General features: G+C 35.0%; 1 protein-coding gene across 6 annotated transcripts in view; it reads right to left on the bottom strand.

The window, feature by feature from the left end:
• The window catches only part of LOC148949809 (rho GTPase-activating protein 21-like), a 280,475-nt gene extending 268,387 nt beyond the window's left edge, over nucleotides 1-12,088 (bottom strand). For all 6 annotated transcript variants that reach the window (XM_089093760.1, XM_089093758.1, XM_089093761.1 and 3 more), the window contains exon 1: nucleotides 11,983-12,088. The gene's annotated coding sequence lies outside the window, so the exon portion shown is untranslated. The remainder of the gene's footprint in view (nucleotides 1-11,982) is intronic.
• Between the last annotated feature and the right edge of the window lie 739 nt (nucleotides 12,089-12,827).

Raw genomic sequence — 12,827 nt, 5'->3', positions numbered from 1 at the left:
GAACCACATAGCATCTTTTGTTTTACCTTGTTACACAGATGTGAATAGATGCTAATTCACACACGGATTACAGTTAAAAACGTTTAGGAGAATAGTGACCTCCACTATAATGTTATGTCCTCTTGCCCCCTACCCCCAAACTACTAGTAAGACTTAACTTCATCCCTTAAGTTGCTCCCAAGATATTGCAGATATGCTCCTTTGACATCCTGAATAAAAATGGTTTTTAGATACATTTCTGCTCCTACTTCCAAGTCAAAATTTGTGGTGCACCTGACCCCACAATGCTCCAGAAAGTTTCAACTTGATCTCCTAAGCTGTTCCAGAGATATTGTGGATACCCTATTTTGCTAACCTTTATAAATATAGTATCTATTGATTTACACTGCTACTTCACTATGAATAGGTTCTAGTCCCACATGGGCTTAACAGTAACAAAACTTTTAGGACGGTTTGAAGCTAATAGGCTTAGCCCTTCTGTGCCTCCTCCTCCAAGTTAAAGATCATGGTCTAAATGACCCTCCCCCCAAAAAAACTCCCTAAAAGATTCTGCTTGGTCACTCAATCCATTCACAAGATATTATGTATACACTATTTTGATAGCCTGGTAACACAGTGTATTTTGATTTACTTTGCCAGCTCCCTTTACTATGTCCCACTACAGCTTACAGTGGAATAATGTTTAAGTTGATCAGAGATAAAACATTTTAGCCCCTTCGCTCAACACAAAATCTGAAGTTCCCTTGGCACTCCCCCTCCCTTCTCCAAGACTACCTGACAGTTTCCCCTCCATCCCTCAAGTTGCTTCTGAGATATTGCAGATATGCTATTTTGACAACTTTAATGCACATAGTGTCTTTAGATTTAGCACTACCCTCTCCCCCAGGCCACAACACAGCGCCAAGATATTGCAGATTCTGATAACATAGTAACAAATACTTATTTTCGATTACCTTGGTACTGAGCCAAGCACAGATTATAAACCCCAAAGAAGTCTATAGTGCAAAAAGGTAGTGGCAACGAAAATCCCCCCCCCCTCCTTCCAACAAAAAGTTGAAGTCTCCTTCCTCAGCCCAACAGCACTTGAAAGTTTTAAATCTATCCTCAAGCTGTTCCCAAGATATAGCAGAAGTTGCATGTCAATGACCAGAGTTGTAACACTCTCTACACAACCCCCCATGGAGCAGGAGCCTAAAGTCAAGTAAGCCCTGCCTAAGTCAAAATTTGAAGTTCCCTTGATACCAGCACTCCCTGAATGTTTTAAATAATAGCAAATAATTTAGGGACTTGATTGCATATAGTATCTTTCCATTTACTCATGCACACATTTTTCCTTGTAAATCTTGGCCAAGCAAATGGTCCCTAAGAGTTCCTAGCAGATTAGACAACCAAAATCAAACATAGCCACATTTTCGCAATACCTATTTGTGAACATTGGATAATTGGCATAGTTTAGGGGCATGTCTCCTGGGGTCATGGTAAAAATGTTGACCTCGGGGGCATACTTATAAGATCTTTGACGTTTCTGAACAAAATGGCTATCTCAAAATTGTAGTCCAACTTGGGGATTATAAAGGACCAGAGAGCAAAAAAGGATAGGAGGGAGAATTGTTGCCCCCAGTCACTTTCAGCCCTTAAAAAGGCTAAAACAATTTTTAATTTTCAATTAAATGAGCCCCCCCTCCTAAAGTTTCTACAAATACCCATTACATACAAGTAGCTGTAAAAAAAAAAAACTGTTTTGGGCACCATTTTTGGGAAGCCCATGTCCATGAGCTATTGTTTTTTACATTAGGTTCTTCTTGTCCTAAAGACTTGCAGTTGTAAAGTAATGCATATATAAATTGATTTGCTCTATTTTCTTACTGAAACTTAATTTTTTCTTATTATTGGTTAAGGAGATGGCGTTAAGGGACTTGACTTACAATGAAGCTTTCTTCTATTAATGGCTACAGCTTTCAACTACAATAAACTTTCTCTACGCTACAGATAATTCTAACTATAACAAGATTATCAACCTTCACCAGGCCATTTTTTTTTAACCTGACGATGCAGTATTTCTTAGTCTTTAGATGAAGCCAGATCTTGTTTTAATCATAGATTGAGAATCTGCGTAAATAACAGGCAACCTTTTGGTAGATTGATTTGCTTTTGTGGCCAAGTCACCCAAATATTGATAAAACCAAATATCTTCTTAACTTAAACATTTAGGTAGTGACCTTTTTCAGTACTCATATATTTAGCCCTAAAATATCCCAATCCCAATTGTTGCCCTAATGGATGTAGTTCCTTGATTAGCCCTTAATTGGGCATGTATGTCTCTGTTTTACTATGCAAGTTGCATAAGTCCTGTATTAACAGCCTAGAGGGCCACTGACCATAACAAAAGGGTATTTTGGGGACGATTGGAAATCTTCGTTTATTATGAAGTTTCCTACTTTTGTATAAGAGTCTCTTTGAAGGCACAAATATGCATGCTTTTGTGCATTTTAGCAGTCCTTAGGTCTTAACTTTTGTTTAGGGCAACTGGAAAATTCTCAACACAGAAGATTCTGTAACACACATACATTAGCCAGAATATGGCATGTAGGAAAAGACAGATAAGTTGTTGAACAAACTACACTGAGTTCAACACATTTAAAAGACTGCAGAAAAGGGATGTAATGTACTTTGCCTTGCAATGGCTCCAGATAATGAATTCAATTTCTTCTATAAATAGCATCTGGAGAAACGAAAAAAAAACCATTAATTGGCTATATTTTATAAATTACAATTGTCCAACCACAGCTCCCAATGCTGCATTTCTTTCATTACAAATTCAGAAAGGCTTACGCATACACAACAAAAGTCCCAGGCCTTTTCATTATTTTGCTCAGCTACACTCTACTCATAATAATAAATGATGGATTGACAATATGAAGAGACACAAAAGGAAAGAATAGCAATAAGAAGTATGAAGAGGCATTGCAATCATGCAGATATGGAGGAATTCATTTGGAGAGTTTGCGAATTCACAAATTAAATGAGAAATACTGGACTGTTGTCAACATATTGAGGTTCAACATTTCTTTCAGTAGATTTGTCTGAATTTTTGTTTAAGTAAAGTACAAATTATATTTAGTAAAGCCAAATTATAAGTAGACAGTATAAAAATATGCAAGAAAGGGATCCAGACTTTCTTATACCTGCACACATTGACATATACTCACACATTATTAACAAGTACATGTTAATCACAAAATAATTAACATGTACTCACAAAATTATTTCAAGGATGTGAGGCAGGGATGTGCACACTTAAATAAAAAAAAACACAAAATGGCAATTGAAAATAAACATGATTTAAATGTTCATAGCTTAGGGGAGGGCATAGGCTTAAAGGCATTTGACATCCATCAGAAAATTCCATTGATTTTTGAATGAAAATCAACTTGGTGGACTTAGATGAAAAAGTTGATTCATGGCTAATTGGAGAAGAAGCCAAGACAGTTAGTCTGAGTGAGAGGCAAAGCTGGCATAAGCCTTTTTCATAATTGTATAAAATGATGCCATTTCACTTGTTGATAGATAGTCTAGCAACCATGCATCCTATAGCAGAACTAAGGTAGATAAGCCTGAAATAAGAGTAATTCAAATAGTCTATGAGTTCTATGAGGCATTTGAAGGCAATTGGAGACCCCAAATAAAGGGTTTTCAAAGATTTATGACTGACCATGTCCACAGGACTTAGAAGGCAAATGAGATTGAATCCCCTCTTTAAGGGTTTTGGCTATCTATAAATCCCTTAAAGAGGGGATGAATATATGTTTCATGGAAGAGTGACTGAAACTTTAAAGCAGCTGTCTTAGGACCAAATATCAATAAAATCATTAATTTCAATTTTTACCCAAATCTCTTCATTCTGTGCATATGTATGCAAGACTATCTCACAAAATGTGTGGAAAATTGTATTTGCTTTGCAGAAATCCTTCAATTAAAGATATTGTTTTCGTAAACTAGAATAAATCACAGCTACAGCACTAGCTACAACCTAGTAAAGAGCAAACAATGGTCCATAGTTTTCAAATCTTAAAACCACATATTCAAAGAAACTATTAATCCCTACAGCATTTGATCAAAATTTTCAGATAGTCATTTTTTCAGAAGTTGAAAGTCCAATAGATATATCTCTGGGGATGACATGATCTACATAGCTTCAGGGAAAAGGGCCCTAAATTACGCTAACTGCCCATTGATTACAGACAAAAATTTTAGTAAAAAAAAATAAAACATGTTTAATATTAGGTCTCTGTTTGGTTTGAAACTTTTGTTGGTAATTTGGACCACTGATCTGGATCAAGAGGACTCTACATATTTTTTGAGAGTTGGTATTTAGAGGCCTGAAAATAGAGCAAAAACTTCTTGCATCTGATCAGTTACAAGTCTCTGACTATCCAATGGGATAATCAGGTAAAAAAAAAAATATCCTGGCTGCAAAAACTTTTTTTTCAAATGGCAAGAAGCTTGTATCCTTAAGACACTAGGATAGGGGACTCCAATGAAAAAGAAAAAGTAGAAAAAAGGTACTTCATCCAAAAAGGGGCTAATTTTTCCAAAATGGCATGAAACTTACACCTGGAAGTTTCTTGGCTAAGAAAACCTGAATACAATAACAAAATGTACGCTGTTGGTGGAGGAGCCTCATAAAAGCATGGGCCAAGATACTTTTATATTATTGGCTTAACACTGATATCTGTACTACTACTACTATTACTAACAACTCACCATAGCAACAAGCCACCCAAGGCCAACACAGCTATGCATGCTCCTCTTCCATCCTGATCTATTTAAGGGTTGTATTCTTTACACCTTCCCAGGATGTTCCCATTTCCCTTAAATCTTTCTTTATGACATCCTCCCATCCCAACTGCAGATGTCCTGCTTTCCATTTAGCCCTAGACAGTTGGCCAAAAAGGACAATCTTCAGCAATTTGTCATCCTTCATCCACAGAATATGCCCGAGCCATCTCAACCTTTCTCTCACTATAGCCCTATAAAGCAGGACTGAACCACACTTTTTGTACAGCCTGCTGTTTGAAATACAATCAGTTAGCTGGGTGCCCAGAACATTCCATAGGCAATTTCTCTGGAAACCATCTAGCAAATCTTCATCTGCTTTTTAGAGCATCTATGCTTCAGAAATATTTTCAACCATTGTCATCACTGTAGCTTCCATTATTCTAATCTTGGTTTGCAGACTTATCTTCCAAACTTTTTTTAACTGTGAAAAAGACCATGAACCTTGTCTATCCTACTTTTAAAATCTTCACTGCTCCCACTGTCTTTACTAATAACACTACCAAGGTAAGTAAGCTGTCCACCTGATCAATCTTTTCATTACCCAACATCAACCTTTTATTTTCACTTATTCCTAGCCTTAGCAACATAGTCATATTCACAATTAATTTTCAAACCTATTCTAGCACCCTGAACTCAAAAAACCTCTAAAAGTTCATTCATGGTGCTCATACTTTCATCTAGGAAGCTTGAATTATCAGCATAATGTAAGTCCAGGAATATCTGTAAGTCATTGGAAACCCAAATGTACAAAGAAACATTGGTTTGCCAGAGAAAACTCTGCCAGCCAAAGGTCCTTAAAGCATCAGGCAGGCAATCCCAAGCCTTGAAAAGGGAGGAATGTTAGGTTGTGTGCCTACAACCCCCACATGGAGCATCGAGGGCACAATCTGAGGGGAAAACTTAATCACAACTGAAACATTAAGATCAAGTCTTGGATCAAACTTTTTAGTAATGCAACATTAATGTATACAAGGACATAATTTATGAAAATGAATAATAAACAAATTTTTTTTTTCTGGAATATACAAATTATGTATTAACTGTCTGAAACTTAGCAAGTAGAGAAAATAATTGAGACAACCACTTAGACTTATTAGCATTGTCAGAAGTATTGTGGATTGAGTCAGGAATAAAAAAAACTAATGAGTATATGCTAATGAGTGATCATCTGCATTTGCAATTTCATTTGAATCTGTCTCTTCTACAAATACATAAAAAGTCCAATTTTTGGGAAAGTATTGACCTGCCATTTATAAAGTGTACTGGATTCAATGCTTTCAAGAATCAAAATCCCTTTCCGCCTGCTCTCTATGATGCTGAAAGGTGATTGCCTAGATCTGTATTGGGGTCTTGCCAAAATCACTCATTTGCTGAAAATTGCTGCCTCAGCTGCAGTTCCATCAGAGATTATTTGTGTTGGTACACAGAAAAAAGGGATGAAAGGAGGATCCTGAGCTGAATTTCACAAAGCACCATCATAAACTATGGTCTAGGATATGGGGCCAAAATCACTCATTTGCTGAAAATTGCTGCCTCAGCTGCAGTTCCATCAGAGATTATTTGTGTTGGTACACAGAAAAAAGGGATGAAAGGAGGATCCTGAGCTGAATTTCACAAAGCACCATCATAAACTATGGTCTAGGATATGGGGCCAAAATCACTCATTTGCTGAAAATTGCTGCCTCAGCTGCAGTTCCATCAGAGATTATTTGTGTTGGTACACAGAAAAAAGGGATGAAAGGAGGATCCTGAGCTGAATTTCACAAAGCACCATCATAAACTATGGTCTAGGATATGGGTTGATTGTGGCCATCCAAGATCCAGTCTCCTTTTGGGAATTGTCAAATCTATAAAGAGAGATTACTGGAAAGCAGTATTCTTTTGAAAGAGATAACCCACAGCAGCTTCAGAAGCAAGTATCAAAATTCACTTTTTCTTCTTCTTCAATTTCTAATCCAATAGATATAACTTCATGGGAAAGACACCTCTACTCTTTATTTTCTGATAGGCCTCCACCTTTGGATACACCATTCTGCCAGACCCTCCTTCTCCATTTTTCTCAACTAGACCATAGCTGGAATTTTGTTCCTATAATGCCATCATCTGTTCTTACCTGGATTCATCTACTTAAAAAAGGTAAAGCTCCTGATTCATATGGGCTTCAACCTGAACATCTGATGTATTGTACCAAAAAGCTAGTTGAACATATTGCTCTTGTTTTTTATGCTTGTATTGCACAACAATAAATACCCACTGCTTTATGCAAGGGTATTGTGATTTGTATTCCCAAAAAGAATAAGGATCCTCCTTGTTCTTTAATAACTGTGCCTCCTATCCTGGCAAATTGCCAGTAAAACTTTTGTGTGAATATGCAATATTTCTTGCAAAACCTCTGACTTTGATCATTAATCAGTGCTTCAATAAACACTCATTCCCCCCGCCTTGGAAACAAGCTTATTCAAGCAAACTTATTGACAAAATTGAGTTGGTCCAAAAGAGTTTATTCAGGATCATCTACAAAGAGAGGTAAATTTCATACTTTTCCTCATTAAATCTGCACATATTACCATGTTAAAAGAAAGGAGAGAAAAAATTTGTTTGCATTTTGCATTTTGCTAAATCCACAATACCTAATCCTTGTACTGAGGACATCTTTCCTGATTTACATGACCCCATTAGACCCAGACTACCCTGCTTAGCTTCCTTGGCAATTCCAACATATTCATTGATCAATACCATTACTGAGAGGTTCTGGAAAAGTTTTATCCTCTCTATTCTGGAGTGCCTAAATAAATCCTGAACTATGCCCTGTACCAAAATTAACTCCTCTGTCCCTTATTTTAGTTGTTCATGTACGCTCACAATAATCATGTGTCATTTTTTTCTCTTTATCTTTGGTCACTTTTATTTTACTCTTTTGTAATATTTATTTATGCTAAATTTTATTTTTGACCTTTAATTTTAAATTCTTTGACTTTTAATTGTATTCCTTATGTTAATTGTAAATTTCTTTTTGACAGCTAATTTGGCTTGATTTTAAGTGTTTTTTTTTACTTTTAGGTAATTGCCTTTGAATACGAATCTGGCAATGTTTTTCTTCTTGCCTGTGATTTTGTTTTATCCCCCACCCTTTCTTCCTCTATTTTTCTGTTTCTATTTTTGCCATTATTCGCACAAAGTTCATTTTAGTTCTTGGACTTGGATTTTTTTTTTGCATTAAATTTTTATTGAGCATTTTTATTCTTGATTGGTGTCTTTTCTTCCTGTATTATTTGTTTCTTTGTTTTGCTTTTTCTGTTTCTTTTTGACAGATGAAGCCAATTTGGCTCTATTAGAGCTTGTGATAGCCTTTGGAAAATAAGTGTTATTTTATCTTATATAACCTAGCCCAAATTAAATATTTCTATTTCTTGATTTTGTCAACATTACTTCTATTTTTTTATGTCAAGTTAAAACAAAAGAATGAAGTACGGCAAAATTGATGGGAAATATATAATCTGGACTATATATTTGCCTATTAGGGGGTTATGGGTAAAGTGAAGTGCTTTTACAAATGATTAACTAGCCTAGTCTAGCTACAATTTTTCTATAGGCTATATTATGAAGTAGGCTAAGAGTTGTGATCTAAATGTGTTTTCTTCTCAATAGGCCTAATTGTACATTGATGCTAAATTTCAAAATGATTTAACAGTTAAAATGGTGATTAGCTGTCTGACTAGGCTACTGGGCATGGGCGGAGGCAGCATATTGTCTAGGGGGGGGGGGGGCAGTTAATAGTGTGATGGAGTTTTATCAACTGCTTTTTCCAAACCATCTGCTTTTTCAGCCATATCTGATGTAAATTTGAAGATCTAGGGGGGGGGGAGCTGCTGGTATAAACAAATAAGTAGAACAACAGGGAAATTTTTATACAAGACAGTGGAACACAACTTTAAATGAATATTTCGACCCTATATCCAAGGGCCGTCCTCAGCAAAACAGACAAAGAGAATAAAAACATTATAAAAGAAACTTACATTAAAACTGTTTAAAAAAATGTTTTAAAACAGCCCTAATATCATTACTTCAAGGAAGTTCAACCAGGACTGGTACTCCAAACGAAATGGACAGAGAACAATTCATTCAGCTGGAATTAAAATACTTACAGACAATCTTTTAAAGCTAATCTCGCCTTCTTGGCAGCCAGCCTAGAAGTCTATTCGTAATAGGTTGAGTGGAGTTATTTACAGGTTTTTTAATATAATTATTCAAATCATTTTTAATTAAATTTGTGTATAGGGCATTAAGCGAATATTCCCCCAAATCTCTATTTAAAGAAATATTACTATTTATTTTGATTTTAATTTCAATTGCCTCTTGAACAACCTGTTTTATGCCTAAATCATTGCTAATAATGCAATTTTCTTCAAAAAGCATTTATGGTTACGGTCATCAAATATGTTACTTATTAAAGCTAAATCAAAAGGAATGTTTGCATTATTAGAGTTTAAAGCTTTAATTATGTCATATTTGTGTTATTTTAGGCGTTTTTAAAAATTTTGATTGGTCATAGAAAAAAAAAAATTGCCACAGTCACAAGGTATTTTATAAACCCCACTTTGGCGAGTAACTGGGGTTATATCTTTACCAGAATTTAAGAAATTCATGATTTTAAAATTATTTGTAAATACGACATAAAAATTATTTTGTGTGCAAACTTTTTTTAAACTTGTAGTGACTTTTGGAATATATGGAAGGTAAATTACATTTGAGGGCTTGATGGGAACTTCACATTGCAAAAGACCCTTAATTTTACGGGAGTGTCTTGCCAATCTTCAGCTAATTGTATTGTTAATAAAGATAATAGGATAACCATTTCCAAAAAGTATGTCTCTAATATAATTCAGTTCATCTGTGATGTAAGATTCAGAGCAAATGTTTAGGGCACAGTCAACAAGAGATGTAACAACACCTCTTTTAACTTGTGGGGGGTGATTGGATTTAAAATGTGGATATCTGTCATTTTGGGTGGGTTTTCTGTAAATTGTAAAATCCAGTTTATCAATGTCATGAATAATTAAAACATCCAGAAATGGTAATTTATTTGCATTTTCAATTTCTAAGGTAAATTGTAAATTTCGGTCATATGTATTAAGGTGATCTAGAAAGTTCATTTTCCCCATAATTCCAGAGCTATATTACATCATCCATAAAATGCCCCCAATATACATGTTTTAAAAAATATGAATTTAAGGCCCAATTTTCAAGGTGTCCTACATAAATGTTAACTAATAACCCGGATAGCAGCACACCCATAGGGAGACCATTTTATTGTTGATAAAAAGAATTATGGAACTGAAAATACATTGAATACTTATTACAAATTTTGACTAGGACATTAAAACCTCACAATCTGTTCCTGTTGTTGAATCTTCAATTAAATGATAGTTTACATCACAGATGAATTGAATTTTATTAGAGACATACTTTTTGGAAATGGTCATCCTATTGTCTTTATTAACAATACAATTAGCCAAAGATTGGCAAGACACTCCCATAAAATTAAGGGTCTTTTTCCATGTGAAGTTCCCGCCAAGCCCTCAAATACAATTTACTTTCGATATATTCCAAAAGTCACTACAAGTTTAAAAAAGTTTGCACACAAAATGCTCTTTATGTCATATTTACAAATAATTTTAAAATCATGAATTTCTTAAATTCTGGTAAAGATACAACCCCAGTTACTCGCCAGAGAGGAGTTTATCAAATACCATGTGACTGTGGCCATTTTTATGTTGGTAGAACCCATCAAAATTTAGAAAAACGCCTGCAACAACACAAAGATGACATAACTAAAGCTTTATATCCTAATAGTACAAATATTTCTTTTGATTCTGCTTGAAGCAGTCACATATATTATAAACCTAGTCATAAAATGCTTTTTGAAGAAACTTGCCTTATTAGTAATGATTTAGGCATAAAACAGGTTGTTTGAGAGGCAATTGAAATTAAAATCAAAATAAATAGTAATATTTCTTTAAATAGAGATTTGGGGGAATATTCGCTTAATGCCCTATACACAAATTCAATTAAAAATGATTATACTAATCATATTAAAAAAACAGTAAATAACTCCACTCAACCTATTACAAATAGACCTTCTAGGCTGGCTGCCAAGAAGGCAAGATTAGCCTTAAAAGCTTGTCTGTAAGTATTGTAATTCCACCTGAATGAATTGTTCTCTGTCCATTTTGTTTGGAGTACCAGTCCTGGTTGAACTTCCTTGATGTAATGATATTAGGGCTGTTTTAAAACATTTTTTTAAACAGTTTTTGTTTCTGATGTAAATGGCAAATTTTGTTTCTGATGTAAATGGGAGGTAATTTTAAACTTTACCCCTACCCCCCCCCCCTAATGTAGAAATATATACCCTGAATTGAAATATATAGGGGGGGGGTTGAAATTCATTTCCAATTGAAACGATTAGCCTATTATATTTGTAATCAGCATAAAAAAAGGCATCAAGTGGTATATTCACTTTATGCATAAGTCAATAATATGATTTGGTAGATATTTACCCAGCTGCCCCCCCCTCCCTACACCCATGCAACTGATTAGCTTACTCTAGGTTAGTCCCCAACCAAAAAAAATGGGTCAATATATACCAAATCATATTATTGAGTTTCAAATAAAGTGAATACACCATTCAATACCTTCTTTTATGCTGATTATGAATATAATAAGCATTTCTATTGGAAATGAATTTCAGCCCCCCCCCCCTATAAAGGCTATACCTAACCCAACCTAACCCTGAATTGGCATATATAGGGGGGGCTGAAATTCATTTCTGATAGAAATGCTTATTATATTCGTAATCAGCATAAAAAAGGCATCAAATGGTGTATTCACTTTAGTCCTAAATCAATAATATGATTTGGTATATATTGACGAAAAAATGAAGGTAGGTAGAAGGTAAGTCCTTTAGCTAGGAAATTAATTGAAACAGCGATAAATCCATCAAACTGAGGGCTAGGCTGGTAAAGCTCCTAGGCTTTTGAAACAAGGTTATCAAGGACCAAGAAGCAAGGAATAGGAACAAAAACTGTTTAGGCTGCTTCTTAAACGTATAGGTCTACCAACCATCTGGATCACTAGGCTACTTACAATTCGGTTAAAATATATAATCTGCAATACATTCTTGTCAATTTTGACATACTATGGAACTTAAAACAAAAGGTAGCCTATTTCACATTTTAATATTAAGGTGATGATGCTGATGTAACAACAAGATATTCAATTTCTTAAACACATTCAGACCCTAGAATATTTTGGCTAGATTCGACCTTTCAACGAATTCCCGAAATGGCCGTCCTTCTGAATGCATATTGGTAGTCTGAAGAACAACGAATAATGAATCTTCTTGAAAGATAATGTAAATTTCAGATGCATTGTAGACTTTGGGGGAAGGAATATTGGCAAGTGTTCTACCCCCTATAAAAGTCAAGATTAATCAATTACTTCTAGAACCCTTCCACATGACAAAAAAGTCTAGAAGCTGTTTATTTTGTGAATCTAAAGTCAACATGTGGAATTCAATATAGTTGAATCCATAGGCAGTGGATTGCAAAATCTCTCCTTTCCTTCGGATGGGCTATTTTATATATTTATTAACAACTCTGGGACGAACATTTCATCATAGTTTTCCTAACGTATGGAAAAAGCTATTGTTTATCCCATCTTGAAGCCAAATAAGTTAACCGATTCCATTCTCCATGTTTTGATAGTACATTTGTAGTTTTTATAATTCAACCCAAGAATTATTTTGCAGGCTCTCTTCTAAATTATTTCCAATTTGTTTCTGTGCTTCTCTGTAAGCGACGGGTGCCAGGCAAGACAGCCGTACATCATTACGGGCATTACATAGGTTTTATAGCACGAAAGAAGGAGTTCCTCTGTCATTCCAAACCTTCTTAGATTTGCAAGGGATTTTAGAAAACCAGCTGCCTTTG

This window comes from Artemia sp. Qi Xiang Cuo, chromosome 8 (assembly GCF_049724085.1).
Source record: "Artemia sp. Qi Xiang Cuo chromosome 8, ASM4972408v1, whole genome shotgun sequence".
NCBI classification, from domain to species: Eukaryota; Metazoa; Arthropoda; class Branchiopoda; order Anostraca; family Artemiidae; genus Artemia; species Artemia sp. Qi Xiang Cuo.
This window is presented reverse-complemented; position numbering and strand designations above follow the sequence as displayed.